This window comes from Bufo gargarizans, chromosome 10 (genome assembly GCF_014858855.1).
Source record: "Bufo gargarizans isolate SCDJY-AF-19 chromosome 10, ASM1485885v1, whole genome shotgun sequence".
Classification (NCBI taxonomy): domain Eukaryota; kingdom Metazoa; phylum Chordata; class Amphibia; order Anura; family Bufonidae; genus Bufo; species Bufo gargarizans.
In genome coordinates this window covers 59,222,791-59,243,202 of record NC_058089.1, presented here as the reverse complement: position 1 = coordinate 59,243,202, position 20,412 = coordinate 59,222,791, and the positions used below count along the sequence as shown (strand labels likewise).

The window sequence follows — 20,412 nt, the reverse complement described above, 5'->3', positions numbered from 1 at the left end:
CCTCTTCTCCATTCACACAAGGAATTGGAGACCCTCATTCTTGTGATCAGTGAGTCCCAGTGGTTGTAACTCAGCTGTGAATAAGTGATAGATATTGTTTATGGGGAAAACCCTTGTAAGGCCTCGTTCACAATTCAGTGTTTGGTCAGTGATTTCCATCAGTGATTGTGAGCCACTAGAAGTGCAGCCTACACAGAGATAATGTATAATGGGAGATCCGCACCTTCAGTGATTTGGTCAAACACTGACCAAAACAATTTAGTGTGAACTAGGCCTAAAGGTTTGATCTGAGGTCTTAATTTAGTTGGGGGTCTGTAGTCAGTATTAATTTTGGGGTATAATCAGTATCGGACTGTAACGTCTAGGGCCCATCTATAAAATTCATTTGGGGGCCCACTACAAAGCTACATACAAATTTTACCTGCTCACACAGCAACAGGAAGCAGCAATACGTTACGCATAATGACTGAATATGGGAATCCCTGCAGCAACTTCAAGACGGCAAGTTCCTGGGGAGATAGGATGCTGGCTGGCCTGCCTCTGAACCTAGAAGACACCTCAACCACCTATTGCACATAAACTGGGTAGTTTGTTAAATGATCTACCCTGGCTGGCACTGGAAAAAGTACTAAAAGTGGTCCAAATTGAAGGAAGCAATACAGCAGAGCCAAATACCACAGTCCATCACAAAATACTGCCAACAGCAAAAAATACATCCCCAAAAACTTCCACTGGCTAGCCATGAAAAGGGCCCAGGCGGCCACTAGCCATCGGTCCATCAGGATATTTCCATGTAAGGTCTATGGCCAATACACCCCTGAACATAGGCTGGTTGAGGTTCTATATGCTGCCTATCTATATGTAGTGTGGTCAGTCTACTGTGCCATGGGCTACTTTTGCAGGGGAGGGAGACTGGGGCCCACCTTACTCAGGGGCCCTATGAGGGGTTCACCTGTTCCCCTGTGGGACAGTTCGGGCCTATGTGTGCTGCCAACACTTTATGTGCCTCCATGACACTAGTGAGACAACTAGAGGAGGCAAAGTCACTGCTCAAACACCTAGAGAGGTGGAGAGAATTGGTTCATTGCAGGGGGAATTGCCGTTTCAGCATCTATTACATATAAGACAGTTCTATTATTAATGTAATATTACAATATTAATCCAGTACAGACTAGCATTTTTTCAGGGTCACTGTTATGAACACTACATTTACATTATTTTATTGGGATGGGGGGTTGTATTTTTATTAGTCTGCATCTGTTTATTAATAGTTTCCTTTTCCACATTTAGTATTTCTGTTCCAATTAAATGTTAGCAACTTTTCAATTTTTTTCCTGATCAAGTCATGCAAAACTTTATTTACCAGATATTATTCAGATAGAGAGACCGCACCACTCCTGTCTGCTAACAAGTCACTAGGGGAATCCTCCCAGGGGGTTTTATATACCGTATCTTAACATGGGAAGCAAATTAGACAGGTTGTTTCACTTGAATGTTGTCTTTATCAAGGCATATTCTTCTTTTAGAAACCGTTCGGCGATGGCTTTGTACCGTTATGTTTTATTTATGCAATCAGTCTTGTTTGTGCAGTCCTATAATAATATACCTGACATATGGATAAAATACAGTGCGCAATATATAAAAAAAGTAATTACCACGGATTACATTGTGTGATTGCCCATACTAAATAGCTTGTTGAATTGTAACAGAAAAAATCTCTGATGCTGCTGTTCAATGTTAGCTTGTTTTGTCTGCAGTTTATTGATTTGTGATTTAAAGAAAATCTGTGTGACCTGTGCTAAAAGACTGAAAAGTTAAAAAGTATTATGATAAGTTATAAATGTTAAAATCTGTGAGAATTTTGTAAATAGAATATGGAATGAGGTTATGCAAATTACCATAAAAGGGCACTTCCTATATGCAGCCAAACCCATTATGTCTCCTTTCTCTGCCACAGTTCCAGCATTGCCCCTAACCAGGGGCGTTGCTAGGTTAAAACATTCGGGGCCTAGGCCCCTGATGTTTTGTCCCAGGCCCCGAATGTACTGCCTGCCTGCTAGATACAACTGTATTGCTATCCTCAGGGCGGCAATACAATTTAATCTAATGCCTTGCAAGAGCTGAAGGACCTGTGATGATGCATGGTGGCGCATTGTCCCCAGGTGACTGCTCAATGATTTGAGCAGGCACCGGCTTCCAATCAACGCCCGCCGAGCGGCGGTAATTGTAAATACATAGTCCTTAAGTACCGGGACATCAGGGCGTACCGGTACGCCCTATGTCCGGAACAGGATAAAGGGAACCTGTCATCAACTTTATGCTGCCCATACTGACGGCAGCATAAAGTAGAGACAGGTGAGTTGATTTCAGCGGTCTGTCATTTATAAGTTAAAAGTAAGTGGTTGCAGAGAACCAACATCACAATCATTGCAGACTGGGCTTGGAAAAGTCACGGCTACATGAGAAGAGTCATGGTTATTCATGAATTCTTGCTCTCCCCGCCCACCTGCTGATGTCTGACAGTCTTTTACCTAGTTGTCTCCCTTTCTATCTAGGAGAGAACTGCCAACCATCAGCAGTTGGGCAGGAAAGGAGATTATTAATAACCATGACTCTTCTCAAAAAGATTTGACTCTTTTCAAGGCCTAGGCTGTAATGATTATAAAGCTGTTTTTTGGCAACTACTTACTATTGGATCATGAGTAACACACCTCTGAAATCAGCATTTCTGTCACTACTTTATGCTGCCCTCAGTGAGATCAGTGTAAAGTTGATGACAGTTACTTTTAACATCAATCTTGGATTGCCTGTATCCTATCCGCAAAATAAACGGAACTGACACGGAAACAAAGTATGTTCGTGTGCATGTAGCCTCAAGGGAAAACAGGCCCTGAAATGGGGTGGACTGGGGAGGTCGCACTACAAAGCCTACCCTAGTCCCCAGTCAAAAAAAATCCAGCCCATAAAATCCAGCCCATGAACTAATAAAGAAAAATAGCTTCAGCAACTATGTTTGCTGAAGCCAGTACCATCCTGGATCTTATTTACCTCATCCTGTTGAGGATGGTCCCCGCATCGCCGCTGCTACTTCTACCTGCACACAGATGAAAACATCCGGTATCGGGGGGAAGCAGCCAATGGTAGGCGGAGACGGGGGGAGCCTCCCTAGTGTCACCCGCAATGCTAGGGAGGCTCCCCCCCATCCCCGTCTGCCATTGGCTGCTCCCCCGACACCAGATGTTTTCATCCGTGTACAGGGAGAAGCAGCAGCGGCTGTGTGAGGACCAGGAGCAGTGTCGGGAGTGGGGTAAGTATATTACTGGTGAGGGGCCCGGGAACATGTGGGGGGTTTTCTTGAAATTGGATAAGCCTTTTAATAAATGTGGTGTAAAGCACGTATGTCAAATTTTTTACACAACTTTCACCAGAATTCTGGAGCGTTTTAATTAGTAAATTTCTCCCAATGCATTGCTTTCAGCAGAACTTTTGCTTTAAAGGGATTTTTCAGTTTGCATTAAAATCCTTTAATATAATCACCTATGGTAGTAGGAATACAAACAAATAACTTAGGGTGTCCCAGGGGAGGGCGAGGAGGACAATGTCCACCCAATAAACCCCAAGGGGCACACCCAACGTATGACTCGGCAAAAGCTCCCGAGTTAGACAATAGAAACAGAGGAAAAAGGAGCTCATAATGCCAAAAGGTATAACAAATTTTATTAAAGCATGATTAAAATGACATGAATAATCAAGAACTATGATGCCATGAACATGATAAAACAGGAGCGGAGGACAAAAAAGCAAAAAGCGCCACCCTGGGAGGAAAACACACGGATCATCAAAATGGTAAGGTATCGTATACATGCAGCATGGGAGTAAAGTACAAAATGGAAAATCCAAACCCATGCACAAATAGAGTATATGGGTCCCCGGTGAAGTTCCCGCTACCACATATACCTCAAATGGGCAATAGATGGTATGCAAATGTATATAGAGAAAGTAAGAATATATTGCAGACCAGTCAATAGTGAACCAAGTGAGTACAAAACAAGGTCCAAGGGCCCACAGAGGGTGGTGGAGAACAGGAACTCACCGGAGATGAACCGTGTGTGAAAGAACCCAGGGCGGCACTACCCCAACGCGCGTTTCGGCATACCTTCATCAGGGTAGCGCCGTCACTGTGAATCTGGTATAAAAACACTCCCACAGCCAATAGGAGGATCGACACTTACTCATCCCCAGGTGTGTACGTATATGGGCGCGCGAACATCCAGGTAAGCGGAATCCAGCCACCCCACAGCCGGCGTCCCGTCGGCACGCCCACACCATGTGAGGAAGTCACATGATCGGGCGGCTCTGACGTGAGGACGTACGGACGTGAGGCACCGGAGGTGGCGCGGGGTGGCGCGGGATGACGCGCGCACACGTCACACGAGGGGAGGAGAGTCGGGAAATCATCATACAATAGGAAACCGAAGTCAAGAGACTGGAGTAGGGCTTTCATATGTGTTAGTGCGGCATGTCTCGTATTAAGAGTGATATATAAACAAGCATACAGAAAACCAAAGGTACTAATTACACCCGTATACATATATATACATACGTCATCCATAAAATATAATATCAAAACGTCATGCTTCGAATAAATAGAATAATAAATAAGTAGATCAGGACAATCATTACAGACATAATTGTAACAAAGAACATTTATGAGAAATATATGAAAATAGAATAATTACCTATAGACCCAATAAATGTAGATATACATGATTATAAAAATTAATAATATATAAAATCAATATACATATGATTTAAGGTGGAAAAAGGTGAGGTGATGGTGAAAGTCGTGTACAATAATGTGTTTAGAAAGAAAGGGGGTGAACATAAATGGGTGAGGAGAAATAAATTGAGAAATTCATAATATATAAGACCAAAAAACCGTGGTGTACAATAAAGATGCAAAATATGCATGGGACTAGACGGAAAAAAACAGAGTGAAAAGTGCACCAATGAAAAGGAATAATATAAAATAGACAAATATAGCAGTATAGACATATGTATGCAATGAGTAATATATGCTGTGACAATATACACAGACATGTGCCGCACATGATGGACCACAATATGCCCGAGAAAATCCGATCACAATGATTCAGCCGTGGACAAGATGGCTTGGTATCCCGCTCAAAATGGCTACAGGGAAATAAATAAATAATAAAGACCAGTAAATATATATAAAAGGAAAAATGACTATACGAAAGGACTGTTAAAAAAAAATACGATGGATCCACAGTTGTGGGCCCAGCGGCTACAAGAAGGAGGAAAAGCCCAAATTTTCATTAAGGCCCCTGGGACATAAAGTCCCAAGGGTCCAAATCCAGCGGCTCTCCTTTTGGGCTAGCCGCTTGGATGTATTGCCTGCACGTAGATCGACCTGAATGCAGTCAATGCCTCTGACTCTGAGACATCTTGGATTGCAAGAGTGGAATTCCCTAAAGTGTCTTGGGATTGGTTTAAGGGTCTCGACCTCCTTCACCTCTTGTGCATTCAGAATATCCCTCACATGCTCCCGCACACGAACCCTCAATTCGCGAGTTGTAAGACCTATATATATCTTAGGGCATGGGCACACAGCATAGTATACCACTTGCGTGCTGGAGCATGTGAGGGATTGGTGAATTCTGAATGATCTACCTCCAGAGGAGTCCACGAAATCAAAAGAGCGTTCCATGTTAGGACATGCGGCACATCTGCCGCATGGTCTAAAACCAGTCTTGATGCTACCTTGTCCGGCATTCAGTTGAGGTGTTATCGGTTGTAAATAGCCATGAATTAAACTGTCCCCTAGGGTGCAAGCCCTACGTGCCGTGACGAGGGGTTGCGTGGATAAAAGTTTTTCAAGCACTGGATCTGTTAGTAGGATGGACCAATGTGAGGTCAGAACTTCCCTCATTTTATTCCACTGTGAATGATATGTGCTCACAAATCTGATCTTGTTATCCGGTGTATTGTCTTTTTTGGTTTGCAGCAAATGAAGCTGATTTTGATTCTTAGCACGCCAATAGGCCTTTTTTAAAGACCGATGGCTGTAGCCGCTTTTAAGAAAGCGGTCTTTCAGCTCATTGGCCTGTCTTTCGAATGTTGCATCATCAGAGCAGATCCGTCGAATGCGTAAAAATTTACCAACAGGAATGGCAGAAATTGTACTCTTAGGATGAACAGATGTTGCATGCAAATATGCATTCACACCCGTCTCTTTACGGAAGACATCCGTCCTGAGGCGGCCGGTAGCATCCCTAGACACCGAAACATCCAAGAAATCAACTCTCTGTCTGCTATAAGTGTAAGTTAATTTAGTATTTCTGGAATTGATATTCAGTAGTTGAAAGAAAGCATGAAGTTGTTCTTCGGTACCCTGCCAGATCAAGAAGACGTCATCTATGTACCGCGCCCATAAAATGGCGCGGTCCATGATGACGTGTCTGTCTGACAGGAAAAGGTCCCTTTCCCACAGCCCCAGGAACAGATTGGCGTATGCAGGTGCACATGCCGCCCTCATCGCTGTCCCCTGGAGCTGTAGGAAAAAGGACCCGTTGAAGGAGAAAAAATTCCTTGTAAGTACAAATTTGAGAAGTCGTAACAGGAATAGAGAGAACTCCCTGGGTAAATTGCTGGCAGAGAGAAAAAACTCTACTGCCCGCAGTCCTTCTACGTGTTGGATGCTCGTGTAGAGAGACTCTACATCACAGGTCACCATGATGTTATCATCTTCCAAAATAATGCCCTGTATCCTTTGTAGGAAATCAGACGTATCCCTTACGCACGATGGTAGGGTTTCTACAATCGGTTTTAGGTGGAAGTCTAGTAGTTTGCAGATATTCTCTACCATACTATTGCACCCAGAGATAATGGGCCTACCTGGTGGTATGGAGGCATTTTTGTAAACTTTAGGTAGTAAGTATAGGGTGGGAATGGATGGTTCCTGAATGATGAGAGCCTCGTACATCTGTTTAGAGATAAGATTCCCCTCCAGTCCCGTATCCAGGATTTTCATTAATTCACCTCTAAATGAAATTAAAGGATTAAAGGTTAGCTTCTGATAGCAAATGGGATCTTTAAGTTGTTGGTATGCCTCCGCCAATTACGAATTGCGGGGCCACATCACCAAATTCCCCCCCTTGTTAGCTGGTTTATAGACAACGTCCGGAATGTTCTTAAGTTTATAAAGACTCTGCCATTGATCCTTATCTAGATTATCACAAGGGACGGATGTGGAGATCCGTTCAAAGTCCCTACTGACCATCTTAACAAAGAGGTCAATCGCTGGGCACAGTGACAAGGGGGGAAATTTCTTAGATCTCTTTTTAATAGCCGATGGTATTTCATCGGCAGTATTGAGTTCTACTCTCTCCTGTTCTAACAGCAGGTCATCCAAAATATGCAGGGCTCACTGTTCATCCTCAGAATTCAGAGGATCGACTAGATCTCTTTTCACATGCCATCTCTTCATCATTAAGGAACGCCCAAAAAGGTGCAGATCCTTAATGGCAGTGAAACAGTCGAACCTACAACTAGGTACATAAGATAAACCTCTCTCCAACAGAGAGGTGTCTGTGCTGGAGAGAGTGTAACCAGATAAATTAATTACCTTTGTTTCGCTTTCCTGGTGTTTTGGATTCGGAGGTACTTCTGGTTGTCTTTTCCTGCCTGTTCCAGTGCCTTGCTCTATTTTTCTCTTATTCCGAGTCTGGCGAGATGGATAGATGCCCTGTATCTGGGGATCCCCAGTCGATGACACGGAAGAGATGGATGATGATCTACTGCGAGACCGGTTTCTATTAGAGTCTCTGTTCTTCCATTTATATATACGGTTTAATTGTGCGTCATTGTTATCTCTAGCGAATTTTGGGATTTTGGCCTGCTGGATTTCTTTCTCCCAGACAGGATATTTTGTATCCAGTTGTTCTTGAAAGGTTTTAAATAGCTCTGTGCTGCAAATATTCGATAGACGCGTCTGTAGTTGTTCAATCTCCATATCTAGCTGTTCCAAGCTCTTTATGTTATGGCCGATCAAAAGCTCCATGAACGTGAATGAGCTCTGAGGGTGGCGCTTTTTGCTTTTTTGTCCCCCTCTCATGTTTTATCATGTTCATGGCATCATACTTCTTGATTATTCATGTCATTTTAATCATGCTTTAATAAAATTTGTTATACCTTTTGGCATTATGAGCTCCTTTTTCCTCTGTTTCTATCACCTATGGTAGTAGTAGACATTTTTAAATGTATTTCTTTTATTGTTCTTATCTTCTGGGCTGTGGTCACATGACCATGTGCATGCAGCACTTTCTTATTTCCTGTGATATTATGTCCATGGGTGTGAGAAAGCAGCAACAGGGCTGGTGATAGGGGAGTGTCCATGTAACTAGGCGGGAAGGGCTATAAGGTAGCTGGGATTTGTTATTTTGTTAGGATCTCAAAATATCCAGGGCCCAAGCCCCAATGCATATGGCCCAATTCTCTAAGTCGACCAACCGACCCCTAAGCCCGCTATAGCTATACAGAAGCACGTACCTCTCACATCCAGATCCTCCCAAGTGACGTCTCCTCTGATCTAAATCTTCTCTGTCATCATCTTCTCCATTCTGTCCAGACAACTTCTCTCAGCCACGCCTCGTCTGTACAGAGTGTGACACACAGACATCTTAGCGTCCTCATTTTTCTGTACCCCCAAATACTATCCTGAAGAAAAATGAGTGCCCCCCATAGTAATAGTGTTCCTCATTGTCCCGCCAATAGTAATTCCCTTCTAGGATGCCCTCATTAGTAATACTGCCCCCTACAGTGCCCCCAGCTGTGATAATTCTCCCCAAGTGTGCCCCCATTAGTTGAAGAGCCCTCCAGTATTAATAATGCCCTTCCAGAGCCCCTAGTAGAAATAAGGCCTCCGTATTGTTCCTCCAGTGGTAATAAAGCTATCTTGGATGATGAAGGAATAATTGAGTCCAGACTTTGTATATAGTTCCAATGCAGCTTTACTTGAAAAAAAGTGTTTCAAAACAATCCCCAGAACTCGTCTTGGTTCCCAATAGGTTTTAAGCATGGATTTGGCAGGCAAACAACTTCTGCAACAAACTTCTCTCTGCTTTACCTTTAGTGAGTAGCTTTATCAGTTCTGCTATGTCAGTAATATTAAATAGGAATCTTTTCCTTCAGCTTTGTTTCTGCTGCAACTTCTAACTCTTTGTAGTCTGTCTCTTACTATAATCCTAGGAACTTCTTCCTGGCTTCAAGCTTACTTAGCTTGGCTTTAGGCAATGCAAGCCTAGGAGGGGACATGCAACCATATAGAACTCACAGGCAGGGCCTGTCCAGCAGGGACAAGGCCTGCTGTTTCCCCTAGCAGGGGAATAAGCTAGAAACACAACCTTTCCGCAGGAGGGGTAGGCTGGAACTCACTCCTAACAAATTCTCCTCCCTAGAGGGAGAAAGAGAGATGGAAAGAAGGTTCCATCCTCTGCTAACCAGCACTGCCAAGTTTGTTGCCACCTACTGGGGAACCAGGTTATCGCATAAACATAACCAATTACATAAGAATAAGATGACATTAAGTTTAGCATCAGAAACAGTAGTTGGGTGTAAAAGTGGTAATGGTCCAACTCAGGGTCATTACACGTGTAGCACCAGATGACCAAAATAGATTATACTGAGCAAAAGATGCTTGCACAGTGCTCCATGAGGAGGCCGTAAACTGAGAAGCTAGCTGCAATCTCGATGCAGCTTGGATCGGCTCCATATATCTAACATCAGATCTCTCTGTGATAACACACTTGTTCAGCCACTTCCAAAAATGCACAGTGGAAGGGCAGCACCCCTGCATATCAAATACATGTGCCGCCTGTATTATTTTCTTACTGTACTGTGAGTGGTGATATGCCCCTTTTTTCCCCTCATCTATTGCTATTAACTATCCATTATAGGAATGATATACATACTGGCAATCTGTATGGTTTATCCTTACCATTTGTATCGCACTAAATGAAATATACACTTTTATGTATTTTATATGAGCACTACGCACGACTGAATACTTTTTTTTATTCATTGCATTGATAATTTATTTCACAGGTATGTATACATTCATCTGGCCACATGTACATTCATTTTACTTGAGAAAAGTTCTGTGAATAACAACACTGGAGTGCTGTGATTAGAAGATGGATAGATATAGCGTAGGAAAGCGCTAGAGGCCGTCATTGGACGAAAGATATGTGTCACCGAGGTTCAGCGGCAGCTAGTGCTGACTGACACTATTGGTTAATTAGTGTGGCTGTAAAGCCAATCCGGGACGGCCTCTTACAGGGAGCAGTGCAGGGTGGGTGGCTGTTCCCCACGTTCCAGGGCAGGGTTTGGTTAGGGATATAAAACCCAGCCAGGAGTCTTAGCTGGGCGTGGATTATCCTCCATCTGACAGTGGAGCTTTGCCAGTCTCTGTGTTGGGGCCTGAGAGTTTGGGCCGGGATTAAGGCCTGCTATCTTGTTTGGATGAAAGCAAGTAGACTTACAGTTGCAAGAAAAAGTATGTGAACCCTTTGGAATTATATGTCTTTCTGTACAAATTGGTCATAAATTGTGATCTGATCTTCATCTAAGTCACAACAATAGACAATCACAGTCTGCTTAAACTAATAACACACAAAGAATTAAATGTTACCATGTTTTTATTGAACACACCATGTAAACATTCACAGTGCAGGTGGAAAAAGTATGTGAACCCCTAGACTAATGACATATCCAAGAGCTAATTGGAGTGAGGTGTCAGCCAACTGGAGTCCAATCAATGAGATGAGATTGGAGGTGTTGGTTACAGCTTCCCTGCCCTATAAAAAACACACACCCGTTCTGGGTTTGCTTTTCACAAGAAGCATTGCTTGATGCGAATGATGCCTCGCACAAAAGAGCTCTCAGAAGACCTACGGTTAAGCATTGTTGACTTGCATAAAGCTGGAAAGGGTTATAAAAGTATCTCCAAAAGTCTTGCTGTTCATCAGTCCACGGTAAGACAAATTGTCTATAAATGGAGAAAGTTCAGCACTGCTGCTACTCTCCCTAGGAGTGGCCATCCTGTAAAGATGACTGCAAGAGCACAGCGCAGACTGCTCAATGAGGTGAAGAAGAATCCTAGAGTGTCAGCTAAAGACTTACAAAAGTCCATGGCATATGCTAACATCCCTGTTAGCGAATCTACGATACGTAAAACACTAAACAAGAATGGATTTCATGGAGGATACCACAGAGGAAGCCACTGCTGTCCAAAAAAAACATTGCTGCACGTTTACAGTTTGCACAAGAGCACCTGGATGTTCCACAGCAGTACTGGCAAAATATTCTATGGACAGATGAAACCAAAGTTGAGTTATTTGGAAGAAACACACAACACTATGTGTGGAGAATAAGAGGCACAGCACACCAACATCAAAACCTCATCCCAACTGTGAAGTATGGTGGTGGGGGCATCATGGTTTGGGGCTGCTTTGCTGCATTAGGGCCTGGACGGATTGCTATCATCGAAGGAAAAATTAATTCCCAAGTTTATCAAGACATTTTGAAGGAGAACTTAAGGCCATCTGTCCACCAGCTAAAGCTCAACAGCAGATGGGTTTTGCAACAAGACATCGACCCAAAGCATAAAAGTAAATCAATCAGCAGAATGGCTTAAACAGAACACGCCTTCTGGAGTGGCTCAGTCAGAGTCCTGACTTCAACCCGATTGAGATGCTATGGCATGACCACAAGAATGTGATTCACACCAGACATCCCAAGAATATTGCTGAACTGAAACAGTTCTGTAAAGAGGAATGGTCAAGAATTACTCCTGACCGTTGTCCACGTCTGATCTTTAACTACAGGAAACATTTGGTTGAAGTTATTGCTGCCAAAGGAGGTTCAACCAGTTATTAAATCCAAGGGTTCACATACTTTTTCCACCTGCAATGTGAATGTTTACATGGAGTGTTCAATAAAAACATGGTAACATTTAATTCTTTGTGTGTTATTAGTTTAAGCAGACTGTGATTGTCCATTGTTGTGACTTAGATGAAGATCAGATCACATTTTATGACCAATTTGTGCAGAAATCCATATCATTCTAAAGGGTTCGCATACTTTTTCTTGCAACTGTATGTGTTGCTGCCTGGTGTGAACAAACACCAGACTCAAGGTTTTTTCCTTGAAACTGACTTTTTGTTGTCACTTTCTTTATGTGTGAATAAAACAGAACTGTTTAAGTTAAAGACATTGTCGTTGTGTCTATACTGCATCCGCAAGTCTGTCTACCAGAGCAAATCCCCAAGATAGAACGATAGATAGATAGATAGATAGATAGATAGATAGATAGAGCAAATTATAGATAGGATAGCTGTAATGAAGGAAAGAAGGATGCAGGCTAACCATGCAGACAGGTGAACAGATATAGAAAGTAGGTAAGGTAAACATAAATATGATAACGATGGGTACATGATATAATAGCTGACAGACAGACAGATAGAAGGAATAGATCTTTCCCTGGGAATCCTCTGACAGGGCCTCTGTTGTATCTGTTTGGTAGAACAGTCTCCCAACCTGGCTTTTCTGCATCTTTTCGGCATCAATTTCCCGACTGGTGAACTGTGAAATTAAACTGCAACCTCCGCAGTTCTGACCATTAAATCTTTTGCTGAGCTAAGATAGCACAGTTTTTTTTAATTTTTATTTATTTTATTTTTAAGGCTGGCCGCATTAAGAAATATTTATAACATTCTTCATGTATTAATATTTACCTAGAATTTATTGTTTATATTCTATTACAGGAAATGCAAGCGCTGCTCATTACAGATAAGAAGTTAGGCGTCACAGATACCAATTGTGTATTAGGAGCAGTAAGACAGGTTAAATGAGGGAAGAGATTAGATTGATTCTATGGAGCAATAGGAGGAGTTAAATACTTCAGATTGTACTATTGCTGTGGGATAAAGCTCAAGACACCCACAAAACTAACCTCCCTCACCTGGATCGCTCGTAGAATCTTAGGAAGAACAGCAGTCTACAGTGGGTACTTCTTGTAAATTCCTTTAATAGTAGCACAGGTATGGCTCCATACCATTCTTCCTAAGATTCTACGAGCAATACAGACGAGGGAGGTTAGTTTTGTGGGTGTCTTGAGCTTTATCCCACAAAACACCTCCAGGTGAAGTGAGTCTTTGGTCACAATTCTTTTTCTTTTACTATGATTTTATGCTTATATTCTATTACACTATTTTAACTATGGCATCTGCTGATTTTTAGGTGGGTGTGGAAAAAAGTTGATAACTATTTATTATGCATTTTATCATTCTCTGTTTATTGTAGCAGTAGTATTCACAGCAATAATCATCAAAGGATTGGCACCAATATTGGGGTTATTTTTCCATTATTTTGTTTGTCACATATTTTTGTATGGCCCATTTATATATTTGTGCAGGTCAAATTTAGCCAAATTTAGCCAACTAAGAGAGGCCATAGGCCAAACTAACTGGGACAAAATCCTCCAAAATAAAAACACAGACACACAATGGGATATTTTTAAAAGCAGCCTAAACTCTAATTGTGAGAAGTACATATCTTATGGGAATAAAAGGTTAAGGAACAAGAAGAAACCAATGTGGATAAATAGTACTGTAAAGAAAGCAATAAATGACAAAAAAAAAAAAAGCATTTAAATCACTAATACAGGAGGGCAGCGAGAAAGCACTGAAAAACTATAAAGGAAAAAAAGTAAAATATGTAAAAAAACAAATAAAATCCGCAAAATTAGAGACCGAGAGATTAATTGCCAAAGAGAGCAAAATTGAAATGTTCTTTAAATTATATAAATGGTAAAAAATATAAAGATGAAGGTGTCAGCCTTTTACAGAAAGCAAAGCTATTAAAAGAAAAATGATCTACTGTATTTACTGAAGAAAATAAACTGTCAGATGAAATGCAGAATGTAAAAGTTAATTCCCAATTAAAAGGGCCCTGTCTCACCCAGGAAGAAGTACAGCGGTGTCTTAAAAAGATTAAAATAGACAAATCGCCAGGACCAGATGGCATACACTCGCATCCTAAGAGAATTAAGTAATGTCATAGCCAGACCCTTATTTCTGATATTTAAGGACTCTATACTGAAAGAAAGTGTTCCACAGGACTGGCGCATAGCAAATGTGGTGCCAATATTCAAAAAAGGTCCAAAAACAGAGCCTGGAAACTATAGGCCGGTAAGTTTAACATCTGCCGTGGGTAAACTGTTTGAAGGTTTTCTAAAAGATGCTATCTTGGAATACCTCAATGAAAATAAGCAAATAACACCATACCAGCATGGGTTCATGAGGGACCTGTCACGTCAAACTAATTTAATCAGTTTATATGAGGATGTAAGTTCTAGACTTGATAGTGGCGAATCAATGTATGTTGTATATCTGGACTTCTCCAAAGCATTTGACATTGTACCACATAAAAGGTTTGTATATAAAATGAGAATGCTTGGACTGGGAGAAAATGTCTGTATGTGGGTAAGTAACTGGCTCAGTGATAGAAAACAGTGGGTGGTCATTAATGGTACACATACAGATTGGGTCACTGTCAGTAGTGGGATACCTCAAGGGTCAGTATTGTGCCCTATTCTCTTCAATATATTTATGAACGATCCTGTAGAAGGCTGAGTAAAATATTAATTTTTGCAGATGACACTAAACTGTGTAAAATAATTGACACAGAAGAGGACAGTATACTGCTACAGAGGGATCTGGATAGATTGGAGGCTTGGGCAGAGAAGTGGCAGATAAGGTTTAACACTGACAAATGTAAGGTTATGCACATAGGAAGGAATAATGCAAATCACCTGTACATACTAAATGGTAAAACATTGGGTATCACTGACATGGAAAAGCATCCAGAAATCTTGGTGAACAGCAAACTAAGCTGTAAAAACCAGTGTTAGGCAGCAGCTGCCAAGGCCAATAACATAATGGTTTGCATCAAAAGGGGCATAGATGCCCGTGATGAGAACATAGTCCTACCACTTTACAAATCACTAGTCAGACCACACATGGAGTACTGTGTACAGTCGGAGAGGGTTCAGAAGAGGGCAACTAAAGTAATAACTGGAATGGGGGGACTACAGTACCCTGATGTCACGGCCATGGTTATGGTCGTGACTCCTGAACCGCATGCGGTTGTCAGCGGTCTTTGGTTTGGTTGTCAATCACAGGTGAGGGCTGTGGTATTTGCCTCACCTGTGGTTGCCGCTGGCAACAGTATGTATGTGGCAGCATAGCAGTCTGAGCTGTGTCATGGAAGCTTGCTATGTTGTGCATGCGGTTGTGTGTGATATGTGTGTATGTGTGCACTTGGTTTTATGTTATTGTGTGCACTTCCCCTTTAAGTGGTGTTTTCCCTTCCCTGGTGGTGGAAGGGTTAACTCCCTTTCTGTGTGTGTGAGACACTGGGTGTGTCTGTGTGGGTGTGGCCACTATGGCCTATAAAGCCTCTGTGTTTGGCATGGCTCAGTGGGTTGCTTCAGCCATGCTTAAGTGGAGCAGCCTCCTGTGAACTCCATCTGCAGTGGGGGCCACTCTTGTGGTCATAAACAAACTAACTGTGACTCTTAGGTTTATTTTGATGTCCACTTGATGTTTTCCTTTGTTATGTTATGCACCTATGGATCTGGCTTCCTGTGTGTTTGTGTGTGTGCTGTGTCCATTTGTGTTTGGGTGTGGACACTTGCTGTCTTGCACGGGATCCAGTGTCTGTGGCAGGTAGGTGTGGAAGTGCTTTTCAGCCTCCTGCCATATCCATAGGCTGTTTATGTTCCTTTCCCTGCAGCTTGGCCAGTGAGACTCCTGTTCCTTCGTGTCCAGAAGGAACAGGTCGTCTTACCCTGCTCCTTGTTCCAGGGCAATCCTGAGGGCTAGTAGGGACCCCAAGGCATCCGGTGTATGAGTCCTCCCACCTTCAGGGTTGACTCATATGGATAGGAGTCAGGGTCAGTTTAGGGACGCGATAGGAGGTGACCTGCTCCCTAATACTGTCGTCCTGGTCAAGCAGCGCGTAAGATCTTCTGGCATTGCACGGCTGAGGGTTTTCCCCATCCTCAGCCGTGACACCTGAAAGGTTATCAAAAGGGTTAATTACTCTTATCGGTAATTGTTTTTCCAATAGCCTCCCCAACGGCACTGACAGGAGGGTATCCCCGCCCCCTGGACAGGAAACAACACTGGAGCTTCAGATTAAAAAGCCCTCCTCTCTTTACCTAAACCAGTCAACAACCAAGGACACGGAATGATGCAATAAAAATTATTATTATTCAACTTTTAGTACTGTATAACATGGTAATAACATTCTTACTAAATAAAAAAATAAAAAAAATTTAAGGGAGGGAACACCCAGTGCTGTTGGGGAGGCTATTGGAAAAAACAATTATCGGTAAGAGTAATTAACCCTTTTCCCCAGTGCCTCCCCAACGGCACTGACAGGAGGAATTACAGAGAATAGTTACATTTTAGGGGGGGGACTACTGTAGAAAGAATTCTACGCCCAAAGGACAAGTCCCGATTGTGTGCCATATCCAGCCTGTAATGCTTGAAAAAGGTCATAGGCCTGGCCGAGGCAGCTGCTTTGCAAATCTTTTCAATAGATATAGTGGAATTTTCCACCCAAGACATCAACACAACCCTAGTCGACACAACCCTGGCGGAGATGCAAGGTTCTTGCCGGAATAGCACAAGGAGATTGTGTCTCTTGTCCACTGAGAAATAGTAGTCTTCCTGGCAGCTTGGCCCCTATTTGGCCCCTGGAACTGGAGGAGGAGATGATCTGACTGCCTGAAGTTCTTCGATCTTTCTAGATAAGCAAGCAAGCAGCGCCCCACATCTAGATTATGGAATCTCCTTTCTTGGTCTGTGGAGGATGAAGCACAAAAAGATGGTAAGACTACTAAAAGATTGCAATGGAATTGAGACACAACCTTTGGAAGAAAAGCTGGACAGTGCTTAAGGATTATGCGGTCATCCAGAATCCTCAGGTATGGTGCACGACAAGAAAAGGCCTGAATCTCGCCTACTCTCTTTGCAGTTGTTATTGCAAAAAGAAAGGTGGTTTTTAGAGACAGAAGCTTCATGGGAATGGTCTCGATAGGTTCAAAAGGCGAATCCGATAGGACTGTAAGAACCAGGTTTAAATCCCAAGCAGGAATGGTTGGATGAACAGTTGGTGAAATTCTTACTGCACCTTTAAAAAATTGTTTTATTAGAGTATTTTCTGCAAGTTTTACATCCAGGAAAACACTCAGGGCTGAAACCTGCACTCTTAAGGTAGAGAGCATGAGGCCTTTGTCCAATCCTGACTGTAAGAAGTCTAAAATAATAGGTACATTGGATAAGCACTGTAGACAATTTTTATTCTTTGCATAACCTAGAATGGTCCTCCAGGCTCTAAGTTATATTTTAGAGGTTACCCTTTTCCTACCTTTTAGTATTGTGGAGATTACTGAATCAAAGAGTACTTTATTTTTTAGGTACTGGCGTTCAATTTTCATGCCGTCAAACTGAGCTGAGGGACTTGGGGTGGTAAACTGGTCCCTGACAACCGCTGTTGTGTTGTCCGACAGTATTTTTACCTGATAAAGGGGTCTCTTTGCGTGGAGAGCTAGCAGAACCTTGCACACTGCCGCCAGTTCTCTTTGGTTGGACGAGGCCGCCGCCATGGAGTTGTCCCAAAGACCTTGAACTATCAGGTCTTCAGTATGTCCTCTCCAACCTCTGCTGCTGGCGTCTGTACTCACTACTGATGGATCTTTTTGATGCCAATAGACTCCTGTTTGTAAATTTCTTCTTATTCTCCACCAGGCTAGAGATCGAAACACTCTTGATAGTAGGACTACTTTTTTCCCCAGGGAGGTTTGAGTACCATCCCAATAATTCTAGAAGAAAGGACTGCAATATTCTTGTATGGCTTTGTGCCCAACAGTGGATTTTTTTAGTCTGCAAAATTGAGTGACCCGTTGATCTATGATTTGTTGTTTCTCCTCCAGAAGAAAGCACATCTGAAGACTTGAATCTACAAGGACTCCTAGAAATATCTTCCTGCGAGAAGGGGTGAAGTCTGATTTCTTGTGGTTATAACCCACCCCAAAGAAAGGAAGGTCTGTTTTACCTGATCTAAGTGAAGCAGAAGTTCGTCTTCTGTTCTGGCTGCTACTAGAAAATCGTCCAAGTAGGGAATTATGAGTATTCCCTGCAGACGTAAATATCCTGTTACTTCCGAAATTATTTTGGAGAATATCCGTGGGGCCGAGGATAGCCCGAAGGGCAGGGCCTGAAACTGGAAATGATGAAGGTGATTTCTTATGTAGACCGCAATCCTCAGGTATTTTTGATGCTACTTGAGTATTGCATCCTGTAAATCCATTGTTACCATATAACAATCCTGAGGGAGGATATTTACGTTTGAATTGATGGTCTTCATCTTCATTTTTTTGTACATCAGGTACCTGTTTTGTTTCTTCAAGTTTATTATGAGTCTGAATGACCCGTCAGGTTTCATGATCAAAAACACTGGAGAGTAAAATCCTTCTTTTTCCTGGTGTTCTGGAACCGGGATCAATACCTGTTTCTTGAGAAGAAGTATCTCTGATTCCAAGGACCGTTGCTTTTCCAAGTGAGGTATTGGCTGATTGACTACATAAAGATTTCCCGGATGGGAAATGAACTCTAGGCTGAATCCCTCCCGAATGGAGTTTAAAATCCACAGGGAGGTGTCTATCCTTTTCCATTCCACCTGCCTGAGGAGGTGGCGATGGTGAGTTCGATCTTGCTCTGAAGGGGCTTCTGGCATCATTGGGAGGATTTTGTTGGGGGGTTAAAGAGAAACCCTTTTCCTCTACCTTTAGAGGATTGCCATTTCCCCGAGTAGTCTGTTTTCCTTTGATCTGCCTTTTGCCGGTTTCTTTGATTTCAAAATGACCATCTTTGTTGAAAAAAGTGATACTCTGTTGGGAATCCTTTTTTTTGTCAGATGCTTTCTCCAGAATGTCGTCCAGAACCAACCCAAAGAGACGATCTCCTTAGCAGGGTATAGAATATATGCAATTTTTAGATGATGTATCTCCTGACCAGGAACGAAGCCAGACAGTCCTTCTTGCCATATTAGAAATTGCAGCTGATCTGGCATATAACTTCACTAAATCAGCGGAAGCATCGGCAAGGAAGCTTGTTGCTTGTTTTAATCTTGGTAGGGAAGCTAAGATCTATCTATCTTCCCTAGGTGTTCCAGCTGCTAGATGGTTTTCCAATTGGTCCAGCCAGACTGCCAACAATCTAGCAGTGCATGTGGAGGGAATACTGTGCCTTAGCATCGCAGTATTTGTTTCCCACGCCTTCTTGAGAATGCTCTCACATTTCTTATCCATGGGATCATGTAACAAACCCATATCATCGAATGGGAGGGAGGTTTTCTTAGAGATGCGTGCTACTGGAGCATCCACTTTGGGCGTTTTATTACATAGTGCTGCATCAGAGTCCTCAAATGGGTATTTTTTCCTAAAGGAGTTTGTAACCAGGTTTCTCCTCTCTGGGTCTTCCATTCTCTAGAGCAGTGATGGCTAACCTTGACACTCCAGCTGTGGTAAAACTACAACTCCCAAGATGCCCCCCTTGCTTGGCTGCTCTCAGAACTCTATAGAAATAAATGGAGCATGCTGGGAGTCGTAGTTTCACCACAGCTGGAGTGCCAAGGTTAGCCATCACTGGTCTAGAGACTAGATCCCTAATACTGCTGTGTACAGGGAAAACACATCTCCTTTTCTCTCCCAGACCCTGAAACATCTGGTCTTGAACTGACCAGCTTTCTTTAGGGTCTTCTATATACATTGTTTGTCTTATTGTTTTTAGAAGACTCTGTGATTCCTCTGGCAGAAATAATGGTTTCCCATATCCATCTTCTGAGGATTCAGAGCTGCCCTCAAATACTTCCTCTTCATCAAAATCAGACTCGCAAAAAGGGGGGCTGTGGGTTTTTTGAGAGGTGGACGTCTGTGGGAAAGAGGGCGGTAACCTTGACTCCACCACCGCATTCACTTCCTCTCTGATCATGCTTCGCATAGATTCAATGAGGGAAAGAGACTCTCCAGATACAATTTTCTGAGTACATTTACCGCATAGAGATTTCTTGGACTTAGAGGTAAATGACTTTTTGCAAATAGGACATTTTTTCTACCCAGAATCTCCCAATGTCTTAGTAGTGGAGGTTTCTAAGCTCTAAAAAAACTAAGATAAAAATTTGGGCTCGTAAACTACAATCCCTTTTACCTCCACCACCAAAACACCCCTATAGTGTCCTGCTGAGGATGACATAATGATTCAA

At 42.5% G+C, this 20,412-nt stretch overlaps 1 protein-coding gene across 1 annotated transcript in view; it reads right to left on the bottom strand.

Annotated features, from left to right (window-relative positions):
* The window catches only part of MACROD1 (mono-ADP ribosylhydrolase 1), a 1,160,748-nt gene that overhangs the window by 951,399 nt on the left and 188,937 nt on the right, over window positions 1–20,412 (bottom strand). The gene's annotated exons all lie outside the window — the stretch shown is intronic.